Source organism: Myotis daubentonii, chromosome 2 (assembly GCF_963259705.1).
Source record: "Myotis daubentonii chromosome 2, mMyoDau2.1, whole genome shotgun sequence".
NCBI lineage: Eukaryota > Metazoa > Chordata > Mammalia > Chiroptera > Vespertilionidae > Myotis > Myotis daubentonii.
The window spans coordinates 180,762,979-180,777,321 of record NC_081841.1 but is presented as its reverse complement, the minus strand read 5'-3'; positions in this window follow the sequence as shown (position 1 = coordinate 180,777,321).

The following is a 14,343-nucleotide window of genomic DNA, read 5'->3' as shown; positions in this document are numbered from 1 at the left end:
AGCTGGGTCTAGGTGGATCTTCCTGTGCCTGGCTGAGGCCACAGAGAGAGATCCAGAGGCAAGCTGAGCCTTTATTTTATAGCCAGAGGTAAACAAGGTAGTGGTCACCATAGTTAGAATGTTCTTTTGAGTTTTACTTGTTTTGGAGGCACTTGCTGCATCTCCCTCAGCCCATTAGCTACCCAGATAAGATCTAGGGAGCATCATAAGGACAAGCCTAATTATGCTAAGAGGACTGTGCCCTCAAAGCTGGGACTTGCTGAAACCGGTTTGGCTCAGTGGATAGAGCGTCGGCCTGCAGACTGAAAGGTCCCAGGTTCGATTCCGGTCAAGGGCATGTACTTGGGTTGCGGGCATATCCCCAGTGGGAGATGTGCAGGAGGCAGCTGATCGATGTTTCTCTCTCATCGATGTTTCTAACTCTCTATCTCTCTCCCTTTCTCTCTGTAAAAAATCAATAAAAAAATATATATTTAAAAATTAAAAAAAAAAAAAAAAAAAAGCTGGGACTTGTTTGTGACTTTGAGAACAGGTCAGTCCAAGGCTTAACCTTATAGTCGCTCCCTACAGTTCGTTTATCTGTTTTAACAATTTCTAGTTACAAATGTCTTAGACAAGGGAGTTGGAAATGCCTAAACAGTATCTGCTGGTCACCTCAGGTAGCTGTAAAGTCCCAGAAGAACAGAGAGACACAGGGAATGAGAGTACATGTGAAACGTGAAAGTAATTATGTATGTAAGCCAGCGGTTCTCAAACTTGGGTGCATAATGGAATCTTGGAGGGTCAGAGGGGAGATTTAAATATCTCAGTTACCCCTGAGTCATCCTTCCCCCTCCCGGAGAGCCAGATGTAACCTACCTGGGGTGCAATCGGGAGTTTTAAGGCTTCCTAGGAGATTCTCATGTGCAGCCAGGTTGAGAACCACTGTCTTAGGACCATATCCTGAGCTCGCAGAGGCGGCCGAGGCTTAGCGCAGAACCTTAGCTCAAATGGTGCCCCCAAAATACAAGAACCTCCAGCAAGGATGAGTGCGTGCAGATAGAGGAAACAACATGGCAGAGCACAGCATCATCATCCCCTTTCAAATTTCAAAAGAGAACACACTACCTGATTCTAAATCAAACTCTATTTTAAAAGGTATTTCATGAAAAGCTTTCCTGTTCCCCTGTCCCCCCTGTTGCTCAATTCTCATCACATTTCTCACCCCAAAAGAGGTCCCTTGTCAATAGTTTCTTCTCCTTCTCCTCCTCCTCCTCGTCCTCCTCCTCCTTTTATTTTTTTAAGAGAAGGAAGAGAGAAACATTGATTTGTTGTTCTACTTATTTATGCATTCGTTGGTTGATCCCTGTATGTGCCCTGACCAGGGATGGAACCCACAACCTTGAGATATCAGGACAATGCTCTAAACATCTGGGCTACTCAGCAAGCTCTCATAGTTTTTTCTTTTTCTAGAGAATTCAAGCCAATCCAAATATATGTTCTTTTTTCCGTTTAAACGGGATGGCAGAACTTCATGCTATTATTTTTTTTCTGGGAAAATCATGGAAATAATTTCATATCCACCATTTAAAGAGCTTCCTCATTTCTTATGTCTGCATAGTACTCCATTCCTATCTGGTATTGTACCCAATGCTCCCATGAGTAACTCTGTGCTCCAACAATTCTGTACATGTATGAATATACCTGATGCACTTTTTTAAATTGCCCTTCGTGGGGTTGTTGCAATTCACACTTAGACCAGCAGCGTATGAAAGTTCCTGCTGCCCTAGCTGGTTTGGCTCAATGGATAGAGCATCTGCCTGCGGACTGAAGGGTCCCAGGTTTTATTCTGGTCAAGGGCACGTGCCCGGGTTGCAGGCTCGATCCCCAGTAGGAAGCGTGCAGGAGGCAGCCAGTCAATGATTGTCTCTCATCATTGATGTTTCTATCTCTCTCTCCCTTCTCCCTTCCTCTCTGACATAAATAAAAATATATTAATAAAAGAAAAAAAAGAAAGGAAGTTTCTACTTCCCCCCTGCCTCATCACAAGGTGGATTGTCACAGTTTTATGTGTGTGTTTTTCAGTCTGATAGGTATAAAAACATATCTCAGTATATTTTGGGTTGCTTGTCTTACTTTTTACTTGTGAAGTTGTATGCATTTTCCTATGTTTAAGATCCTTTCTTACTTTCTCTCCTATCAATGTTCATTCAGCAACAATATCAAAGAAAGAGATGATCTCCTCAGGGCATATGATTTCACCTACTGTCCATACAATCCAACAATTTAGCAATTCTAAGAGGAACAAGGAGATGAGTGGACAGATGGGCACTCAGAAAGGTGGAAACTTTCCATCCTTGACAAAAGGGACTAACACTATTTACATACCCAAGAGGTCATTACACACCATCATTCATTCATTCCTATAATATTAATTGAATGCTTACTACTATATACAAAGCATAGCCTATGAATGAAATATGACAGAAAGGAAATTAGGATGTACAGCTCAAAATTACATTATAATTGTAGAAGTCTTTCTACCAATATTCCTACAAATTTCTTTTTTATGGGTATTGATGTGCAATTAAACCATCATTAGCCTTAATTAAGCTACCATTTCATACTTTTCCCATTTTACTTGCATTAAGCTACTCCAAACTGAGCTAATTATCCAAAATTTGAAATTATGCTTCTACAAATAAAACCTTTACACTTTTAGCGTTTTCCCACAACCCAAAAGAAGTAAATTTCTGGTTTACACTTAACTATTTCCCCGAAGCCTTTTCTGACTTTATGTGCATCTATTTTCTTATTTGGTTTCTTTTGGCGTAAACTAGAGACCTAATAAGGACTTTCTAATGGCATCTAGTCAACCCCCAGGCTCCTTGCTAGACAGAGGCTATCCATCTTTTTTATTTTAAAACATTTCCAAGGAAAAACCTCTAATTTCTTAATAATTCTTCCATTCCAGTTTTTATGATCCAGTCACCTAAAGAACTTTCCACCACCCATCACCTCCAAATGATTTCATTGACCATCTTAATGTAATTTGATGCTGATTACTCCTACGTTTTCCTTCAGTTCTCACAAATTAGTCATCAAAACAGAGTCATACTGTAATTAACTGGCGACTTTGATTTTATTTTCCATAGTGGAATGAATAGACTTTGATTTCTTTCCATGGTGGAAACAACCCTATATTTGTTTCCAAAGCTGGGCATTCAAAAGTATTACTTAAATCAATTTCTATTCCAAACTCCATCCCACCTGGCAGGAAGAACTCACCCTCAGTCACTGGGGGGCTGACCTCAGTCCCTCCCCTGCACCTCGTATAGGACAGCAGGGTCCCAGCAGCTCACGTAGCACCAAGGTGTCAGGGAGACCTTCTGGGGACCACATCACTGTTGTGGGCTGCATGTTGGGTCAGTGCGATAGCTCTGCGACTCCCCTGCCCTCTTAGTGGGAACACAGGTGAGTCCGGGCTCTGCTGCCTGCAGGACCACAGACCCCTCTTTCCTTTTTAGTTTGGAGGAAATCCCTCACTCTTTCCTCATTTCCTTTAGAGGCACTTCCTCTCTTTCCCCTGTTGCCACAGAACATTAAACATAATTGGGGGTTTGGCTTTTGAAAATCTGAATATCTTCAAAGAAATTTCCATGTCCATTTATAGCTCAAGCACCTGCGAGCACATGGTGTGCTGGGATGTGTGCCAGGCGCCCCGGCCCAGGAGGAGCTAGCAGTGCAGCCAGGGAGGTGCACTGGCTGGCAGCAAGCTCTCTACTGCCAGGGAAGTGCCGAGAAGGTGGGACCGGGGACCAGGGAGGCCGGGGCACCTAGATGCACAGGGCACCAGGAGCCTCCTGGGAGGAAGGTGCGCTAAGTTGGGGCCTGAAGGGGTAGGAAACAGGTATCGGGCTTGGCAGGTCGTGGGAAAGATGTTCCCAGCAGCGTTTATTCCAAAACTGCTCTTCTCAATACTCTTTGCTCAAATATTTGTGGAATTAGTTATACCTTGCAGCTCCCCAACCCTCGCTGCTGAGGGTCTCTGAGTGCATTTGAACTTTAGGAGACCTCTCTTTTCTGTCTTCCTGAAGCTTTGGGGGCATTTTCTAATATAAAACAATAGTTATTGTCTACTTAATGTTCTTTACATTTCCTTCCAACTGCATTTGATGACATGTCAGTTAAAGTTTGTCCTTAGCAGGGTCTCTTTTAACAATGAATGATAACCTACCTTCAATGAGAATTTCCTTTTTGTGTGTGTGTGTGTGGGAAAGTTATTATAACCAAACTCCTTTTTTTATATTTGCCTTACTCTTCTATTACCTAAATCCTGGGGAATTTGGTTCAAACTACATTGACTTATGGATGCTGCAGTGATGGAGTTCATCTGATTATATTTTAAGTGAATTCCATTTTATAGTGTTTTCATGAGGAGTAAACTGAGTCTTCTCTATTGCCCTAAACCACAAGGAATTACAACAGGTTGGCTCTGAAATAACACAATTTATTGTCAGTTAGCCCAAAAAATAACCAAGGAGAGTGTGTTGGGGGGAGGAGAGACAGATGCTCTCTTAGCAAAATAAAGCCAGGGTATTTTCAGCAATACTGGAATCCAAGTCATGTTAATACAAGAAATGTGAATCTGCCTAATGGACCAGATGGAGGGGAGGAGAGGAGACCCTCCAAGGAAAATAATTCCCACGGGGGGAGACGGCATGATCTTGAACGACTAGGAGAAAACTAGGTAAAGCCTGGTGTAGAGGCACCCCCATTTTCAACTTCTTCAACCCTTCCCCCGCCTCCATCCTCAGGAGCAAACTCTGACTAGGAAACTAGGGAGGCCAAAAGATACTAGATCCAAATCCACTCCTTGGGGTCTCTGTAATCGGGCCATTGATGGATGTCTGAGACCTCAAAATCTGCACAGCACAGGGGATCCAGGCACTGAAACACAGAATAGGGGCGGCAATAGAGACGCTGCTTTGTGCAGAAAACTACACTTGAGGACTCACACCTAAAGAACAACCTAAGTCTCTGAGAATTATGAGAAAAGCGTGGGAACAAAACAGACATTACAAAGTAAATGGTGGGAAAACAAAATCCAGAATCTGACCTCAACCCAATAATCCTTATTGGAAGAAAGTAGGAAGACATTTCTGTGCTTTGGTAGAAGTGGTAAGTGGCATCTCTAAAATAAATATTTGCTAATATATTGCAGTTTAATATGTTGTTATTTAAAAGAAGGAATAATAGAAATATTTTAAAGAAATACATATCCATTAAACCAATGGTAACTAAAAGATTAGGTTGGAACATAAACATTATTTTGTCTTTTAAAAATATTTTTATATTATATCAAAATATCTTAGGATAATATATAAAATTAATGGAAATATATGAGAAGTGCTTCAAGGTCCTTATAAAAAAAGATATTACATGAGAGTATTGTTAGTATTGCTATGAGTGCGAAGTACTTCAAGGTACTTATAAAAATATATTATATAAGAATACTGTTAATATTGCTATGAATCAACATTCCTAGAATTTTTAGAGTTTAGTAGACCATAAAATGTATGCTGTCCAACTCTCCCATCACTGGCCAGATGTCTCTTATATTTATGTGCTATCTTGACTCGGTTATATACTGGCAATGTAACCTTGAACATCTAACTTCATTTTTTATAGCCTTTGTTTCTGCATGTGTAGCGATGAGAATTGCTTCTTTACATGGCTTTTGGGAGGATTAAATAAAACCACACAACTAAAGCATTTAGCAAATGAAACATTTTTCTTAAAAATAAAGAAAAAAAAGGAAGGAAAGAAGGAAGGAAGGGAGGGAGGGAGGGAGGGAGGGAGGGAGGGAGGGAGGGAGGAAGGAAGGAAGGAAGGAAGGAAGGAAAGGAAGGAAGGAAGGAAGGAAGGAAGGAAGGAAGGAAGGAAGGAAGGAAGGAAGGAAAAAGCCAAAATTCCCAGGAGAATATCCTGCAGGGAAGTGGTAGCTGACCTGGCCCGGGTATCTCTGTCTCCCCATCTTTCCCTTTCCCTTGGGGTTTTCTCACTTCACCGACTTCTGCCAGCTTTGCCCTTGTCCCTCCTTCTCTGTTGAACCTATCTTGTGGACTTCTGTTTTATTATTTGAGCATCAGCCCTGCCTCCCTCATAGATGTAATCCTAAATCATCCTACCCAGGCAGCCTCTGAGGGGGCCTGAGATGGGTACTCAATCCGAGATGGACCATGTGTCCCTGAGACAGCACAGCACTTGGACCTGGAAATGGAAAATACCGAGTGGCCAGGAAGCCACGTGAAGATCAGTGGCTAGAAGGGAAACAAAAATGTCACCACCACCCCTCCATTCCCTACTCAGAAGCACAGAGGCAGCTGATTTTCTCTCCCTTCTAACTGCCGGCTCAACCTACTGACCCACAGGCGTAGTGATCAAGGCTTGACTGCTACACCTTTCCAGGGTAATGAGCAGTGCACCCTTTTGTCCCCACTGCACAAGGTCAAGCATACTTCCCAGGCAATGCAGATGGAAAAAGAAGTCACCCCACCCTGAAATGGAAAATCCTGCAAGCCTGCTTTTTTCAAAAAGCCCGCCTCATCCCCAGCTTATAAAAGCAGCCCAGCAGAGCCAGCCCCGCAGCCAGAGACCTACCTTTCTTTCCTCTGTGCTGCCTCCCTTGTGCTCAAGCATAAGCTTAATAAAATCTGTCTGGAAATTTCTCGGGGGTTTCCTCTTGATTTCTATCTTGGGGAACCACAGGCCTCCAAGGCTGGTAACCATCCCTTCCCTGACAATTTGGAACGGGGATGTAAAAAAAACTGTTTGGCCCTAGCAGGCTCAGTGGATAGAGTGTTGGCCTGCAGACAAAAGGGTCCCGGGTTTGATTCTGGTTAAGGGCACGTACTTGGTTGCAGGCTCCTCCCTGGGCCCTGGTTGGGGCTTGTGCAGGAGGCAACCAATTGGTGTGTTTCTCTCACATTGATGCTTCTCTCTGATTTTCCCTCTCTCTTCCACTCTGCTTAAAAATCAATGGAAAAATATCCTCGGGTGAGGATTAAAAATAAAGAGGAAGAAATTGTTTAGTCTCTCTCTGTATCGCTATTGCTATGTCATGCAAACATGGAAGTTGTTGTTGACAACTGTTCTCTACCATCGGAGCCAGGAAACAGAAACCTTTAGTGTGCCGCCGTATGAAAGAAGAGTGACACAGAGACTCAGCGGGAGGCAGAGGGTGGATTCCTTTCCCAGGGCTGCCATCACCTGGTGTCTTAGACTGGATGGCTTCAAATGTCAGAAATGTATTCTGTCACAGTTCTGGAGGCTAGAGGCTTGAAAGCAATACTCCCTCTGAAGGGTCTAGGGAGAATCTGCTCCAGGCCTTTCTCTTTGCTTCTGGTGTTGCCGGCAATCCTTGTGCTCCTTGGTTTGTAAACCAGTCTCTACCTCCATCTTCACGTGGCATTCTTCCCTCTGTCTCTCTGTTCCAATAAGGACCCATCCTACGCCAGTATGGCGTCATCTTAACTTGATTACACCTGCAAAGACCCTATTTCCAAGCCAGGCCACGTCCACAGGTACCAGGGGTTAGGGCTTCGGCACACCTTTTGGGGGTTCACAATTCAACCCCAAACAGAAGGCGTCTGGGCCTGCCCATTGCTCGGAGGCCCTGGTTCCATGTTGAGCCCAGCTGCAGGGCCTTCGCATTCCTTGCAGTGCTCCAGTGACAGTCCTGGGGTAGGCGAGGCAGAGCCGTTGGTGCTACTTATTGTCAACAGAGTCCTTATTAATGTGCTAGACAGGGCCTCCCCCGTTACCGTCTCCTCTTTCACATCTGAGACATGCTGCAGCTTTCACATTTCTTCACTACATGCCAAAGGGACAGAGTGAGAACAAATACGAAGGTGTAACTAACAAAATGCAGGTTTCTAACCTGATTACTGGCTGCTTATACCAGATTTATGTGCCTGTTCTACTACACCTGATGTCTAAAGACAGCATTTTCTGCCCTAGCTGGTTTGGCTCAGTGGATAGAGTGTTGACCTGCAGACTGAAGGGTCCCGGGGTTTGATTCTGGTCAAGGGCAGATGCCTGGGTTGCAGACTCAATCCCCAGTAGGGGGTGTGCAGGAGGCAACCTGTCAATGATTCTCTCTCATCATTGATGTTTCTATCTGTCTCTCCCCTCTCCCTTCCTCTCTGAAATTAAAAAAAAAAGTTAAAAAAAATTATACAAAATGCAACACTGTATTATACAAAATGGTGTTTCATTTAAAAATTTACACCAAAGATAGTAAGCACTTTAACATTTATTTTTATAAAATCTTATGAATGAGGAAACTGAGGCCTTGTAAGATTATGGATTTGCCCAAAGGCCCACAACCCAAACCAGCTGACCTGAGACTGGAAACATGTTCTCTTCACCCCCCTCATGATTAAATTCTGACAACTATATTCCACGTTAAGACAAAATACGAGTGTATTGTTTTATGGCATCTACTGATAACATTGCCTGGTTTTTCAGCTGTCACACATAGCCTCCTCTGTAGCACGCACTGAACTAAGTGTTCCAGAGGCAGAGATGGCCACCAGCACCTGGAAAGCACTCCCGTCTAAAATCCTTATTATCTTGGGGAAGCAGGAAGCAGACTGTAAGTCAATCAAGGTCCCACCCAGCGATTGCCATGCAAGAAATCGGTGAGATCCTTACTCCTGCATTCCGTGTTGCTAAGTGTTCTTACCCAGACTGTATCTCCACTGAACATGCAGTATCTATCATTCTTGTTCCCCCCTTTATCCTCATCTGTATTTCTGAAATAAACACTGAGTTTAGGGGGAAAAAAACCAAACATATTATGCAACAAATGGCATGTAAAAGAAATAAAGAGGGGCTGTTTTAGATTTGAAAAGACTGAAGAGACAGAACAAAAGAACATGTGTGGAATTTGTTTAAATCCCGATTCTACCAAAAAAAATGCAGAAAGACTTTCTGAGACAATCACGGAATTTTTTATTATTCTCTGGGTATTGTGACTCTAAGAATTATTGTTAATTTTATGAGGTGTGATAAATGGCCTTGTGGTAATGTAAGAAAAATGCCTATAATTTTTAGAGACACATTATGAATAATGTAGGAGTAAAATGACATGAAATCTGAAATGTGAAATGCACTGTAAAATATTACAGTGAAGGGGAAAAAGGAAGCAAATATGACAAAAATCTTGATGATAATTTAATGTAGGTTTTGTTTGATGGGAATTTATTCTACTATTATTTATAATTTTGTTTGAAATTTTTCATGGTAAATTTAGAAGATACATGTGAGTAAAATATCTATAGTAGTTATCACAAGATAACCTGTCTTTGTTATGTGATAATAATGTTAACTCAAACATACAGTTTGCAATGGATAATTTCTCAGGTGAGTTCCTGGTACTCTTGACTATGGCAGCGTATTTTTAATTTGTTAATGCCTTTTAATTTATATATATATATATATATATATATATATATATATATATATATATATATATATATATATATATATATATATGATTGATTCAGAGAGGAAGGGAGAGGGAGAGAAAAATAGAAACATCAATGGTGAGAATCATTGATCAGTTGCTTCCTGCATGCCCCCTACTGGAGATCGAGCCCTCACCGCAGCATGTGCCCTGACAGGGAATCGAACTGTGGCCTCCTGGTTCATAGGTTGATGCTCAACCACTGAGCCACGCCGGCCGGGCTCACTGATGTCTTTGAAGCAAATCCCAGACATACCATTTCACCCAGGCATCCTATGGAGGGCTTCCTTAAATCAGGAATGAAATGAAAAAAAAAAAAATCACTGCTTTATGGAGGTTTCATTCTGTTACAGACAGTTGGGGGTGAACAACAAGTCAAGAAATCCTATCTAATAAAGAGAGAATATGCAAATTGACCATCATACCATCACAAAGATGGTGGCGCCCATAGCCACAAGATGGCGCCTAGTCCCCTCAGCCCCGCCAGGGGTGGCAGGCCCGAGGTGCGGCCAGACCCACCTGAGGGCAGGTTCGGCTGCTCCTTGCTCCTGCCGCTGCAGTCCCACAGTCCTATCAGCCCAGCTGGGGGGGGCGGCAGGTGCACGGTGTGGCCAGGCCCGCCCTCATCCCCCCAGCGCCCAGAGCCGGCCTGAGGTGCAGGCAAGCCTCAGATGGCAGCTGCCCAGCTGCCTAGGGTGGGACCAAGGCACAGGCAAGCCTCGGATGGCAGCTGCCCAGCCACCCAGGGCCACTTGAGGCTCAGGTAACCAGGGCCGGCCGAGGCTTGCATTGGCGGTAGTGGCAGCAGCAGAGGTGTGATGGGGGTATCACCCTCCCCTGATGGCCGGGTTGCCTCCTGCCCCTGAGGGCTCCTGGACTGTGAGAGGGGGCAGGCCAGGCTGAGGGACCCTCCCTCCAGTGCATGAATTTTCATGCACCGGGCCTCTAGTTAATAAATATTAACATATCCGATGGCGGTAAGTGCCAACAAGAATAATAAAGCAGGGTGAGAGAACAGGGAATGGGTGCAGTTTTAGATTGGGGTGAGGAATGCTTTCCTGCGGGAGTGATATTAAAGCAGAGACCTAAACGAGGGAGGAGACAGGCAACATGATCCTGTGCGGAACAGCACTCTAAACACAGGGAACAGCAGTGGTGAACATACAGGTTGGAGAGGGAAGTGGGGAGAGAATGAGGGCCAGGAGGACATGAAACAGTCAAATGTCATAGGGACTGACTGGGAATGGAGAGCAGTGTTGGACAGGGTGGTCAGGGAGGACCTCCCTGAGGAGGTGACTTAAGACTTGCCCGGCCGGCGTGGCGCAGTGGTTGAGCATCGACTTATGAACCAGGAGGTCATGGTTCAATTCCCAGTCAGGGCACATGCCCAAGTTGCAGCCTCAATCCCAGTAGGGGGTGTGCAGGAGACAGTCGATCAATGATTCTTTCTCATCATTGATATTTCTATCTATCTCTTCCTCTCCCTTCCTCTCTGAAATCAATATATATCCTATCTAATAAAAGAGAAAAATGGTAATTGGCGTACGACGATACCCTTTTCATTGGCTAATCAGGGCTATATGCAAATTAACTGCCAACTAAGATTGGCAGTTAACTGCCAACAAGATGGCAGTTAATTTGCATATGTAGGCACAATGCAGGGAGGCGAAAGGGAAAGCAGGAAGAAGCCCCCTGCCACTGACAGTGATCGGAAACCCAGGGGGGGAGCTAAACCCTGGGGCCGCCTTTGCCCTGCCCCCCAGCCATGATCGGAGAATCAGGTGCCTTTGCCGCCCTGGCCAGTGATAGCAGGAAGTAGGGGTGGAGCCAGCGATGGGAGCTGGGCACAATCGAAGCTGGCAGTCCCGGGAGCTAGGGGTCCCTTGCCTGGGCCTAAAGCGGAGCCCACGATCGCGGGGCCGCTGCAGCTGTGGGTCCCCGCTGCCTGGGCCGGACGCCTAGGCCAGAGGCGCTAGGCCTGGGCAGGGGCGGAGCCTGCAACCACGAGGAGCTGGGGGTCCCCTGCCCAGGCCTGACACCTCTGCCAGAGGCCTCAGGCCTGGTCAAGGGGCCGATCCGGTGATTGGTGATCGGAGGGTGATGAGGGTCAACTCCTCTGGCCGAGGCATCAGGCCTGGGTGGGGGGCGGAGCCGGGGATTGGGGGGATATGATGGTCCCCTTGCCCAGGCCTGAAGCCTGGGTCAGAGGCGTCATGCTTGGGCGGGGGGTGGAGCAAGCGATCAGAGGGAGATGGGGGTCCCCTGCCCAGGCATGATTCCTGGGCCAGAGGCCTCAGGCCTGGGCGGGGGCCAGAGCCAGTGATCGGGGGAAGATGGGAGTCCCCTGTCCAAGCCTGACACCTCTGGCGGAGGCGTCAGGCCTGGGCAAGGGGCCAATCAGGCGATTGGAGGGTGATGGGGGTCTACGCCTCTGGCCGAGGCATCAGGCCTAGGCTGGGGGCAGAACCAGTGATGGGGGGAAATGAGGGTCCCCTGCCCAGGCCTGACGCCTCTGTCAGAGGTGTCAGGCCTGGGCAAGGGGCCGATCCTGCGATTGGAGGGTGATGGGGGTCAACGCCTGAGGGCTCCCAGTATGTGAGAGGGGGCAGGCTGGCCTGAGGGACACTCCCCCCGCACACACACACACACACACACACACACACACACACACACACACCCAGTGCACGAATTTCGTGCACCGGGCCCCTAGTATATATATAAAAGAGCAGAGATCTGACAGATAAGAAGTTGCTATATCCAGAGCAAAGTAGCACACTATTGATTCATTAACCAACCATAAGATAAAACAAAGCCCTCGATTTTGTACATGAGTTATTAAGCCTAATCTTCCTGTCCTTTCCTCAGCAAGAGATTTGTGCATTGTATTTATGTAATAACCACATTCTCTAGCAGTTCTATCTGATGCTTTGACATCTTGAGGCCTTGCTGGCTCAGGAGGGATAGCACATTTTGGGACTAACCAACCTCTGGAGATAGTAAACTAGCCTGCAAGCCCACCTTTCAGATGCAAACCAACCCAGAACCCACACTCCCAACCACCTCTTTCACTGTGAGTTTACACTCTGGAATAGTGGTCTCCACTTAATCACCCCAGGGCCAGGTATCAGACAAGTAGGGACAGCCTCTGTACCCAAGTCCAAGGCCACTGGAATTATCCAAACCAGCTCATCCTGCCTTGCCTTGTCTTTTCCAAGGAAACCTCAATCTGCATTTCCCCTGGCTCCCCCTGCTTCCTGAATGACCCCTGTGCTTCCTGGTGCGGCCCTGCATGGTGGCCCTGCCTGTTTCTAGCGGATTGTGAGTATAATAAAAACTCCTGCCTTAATGACAGTCATTTCTGTTTCTGTGTGTCTTACCATCCCTAATTACAACAAATCCCAGGTACATTTTTATTTTATTTATTTATTTATCTTAATATATCTTTATTGATTTCAGAGAGGAAGGGAGAGGGAATGAGAGAGAGAAACAACAATGATGAGAGAGAATCATTGATTGGCTGCCTCCTGCCCACCCCCTACTGGGGATCGAGCCCGCAACCCGAGCATGTGCCCTTGACTGGAATTGAACCCGGGACTCTCCAGTTTGCAGGCCGACGCTCTTTCCACTGAGCCAAACCAGCTAGGGTCCGGGTACATTTTTAAACAGTTTACATTTATCTTCATTACATTTCTTCCTGTGAGCCTTGGCCCAGTGTTCCAAGCTGTCACCATCATTGAAACTCTTCTATCACAATGCACATCCCTCCATCTTTGTTTTTGTGTCATCTGCAGACTTGCAAAATGTCTCCTGCATGCCCACTCCCATGCAATCTCACATCATATCACTAGGAGGTGTCAAGAGCCACACCCTGTGATATTCCCCTAGAAACTGGGGTCAACTTATTTTATTTTCTCTAAAATCTCCTTATCACAGACCTTACATCGCTCCACCTTATGACATGAAAGATGATGTTAATGGCCTGGTGAAATTAAGAACACTGAACTATAGCATCACAGTACTCTATCAAGCTAGAGTCAACTTCAAAAAAAGCAAATGAGATAAATTTTATATGATATGCTTAGTTGACCCAGATGGTCTTCTAGTAATTATGTCATTTCTTAAATGCTTGCAAGAAATTTTTGCCAAACATATTAAGGTTATAGGTTCTGGAATTTCACCTTATACTACCAAATTCTCCTTTTCTTATATTTTATTATTATTATTTTTAAATTTGTTTTTATTGATTTCAGAGAGGAAGGGAGAGAGAGATAGAAACATGAATAATGAGAGAGAATCATTGATCGGCTGCCTCCTGCATGCCCCCAACTGGGGATCAAGCCCACAACCCAGGCATGTGCCCTTGACTGGAATCGAACCCGAGACCCTTCAGTCCGCAGACCAACGCTCTATCCATTGAACCAAACCAATTAGGGCCAAAGTTCTCCTCTTCAAAAACTGGGACTCCTCTTTGCTGAAACGAAGATTTGTCACTTGTTTGCTCCATACATTTTCATTTTACTGATAAAATGAAAGGGAATTTGGGAGTATAACATGGCAGTGACACTCATTCAGAGCAAAGATGTAATTACTGGTGAGTCAGGACATAATATTCCCAACATGTTAAAATGAGTGGATTCTCATTAATATCAAAACCATGAATACTGCCCATAGTTTAGAGAATCTGAAAGGAAGAAAACTTAAAACTGATAAATATAAAATTAGAAATAAAATTGTGTTGTTGTTTTTTAAGTTAATCTGTATTTTTTCCAGCCTCTACTCCCACTTCAAATATAGTGGAATGCTTTATTTAACATTTCCCAGGGATGGTTCTC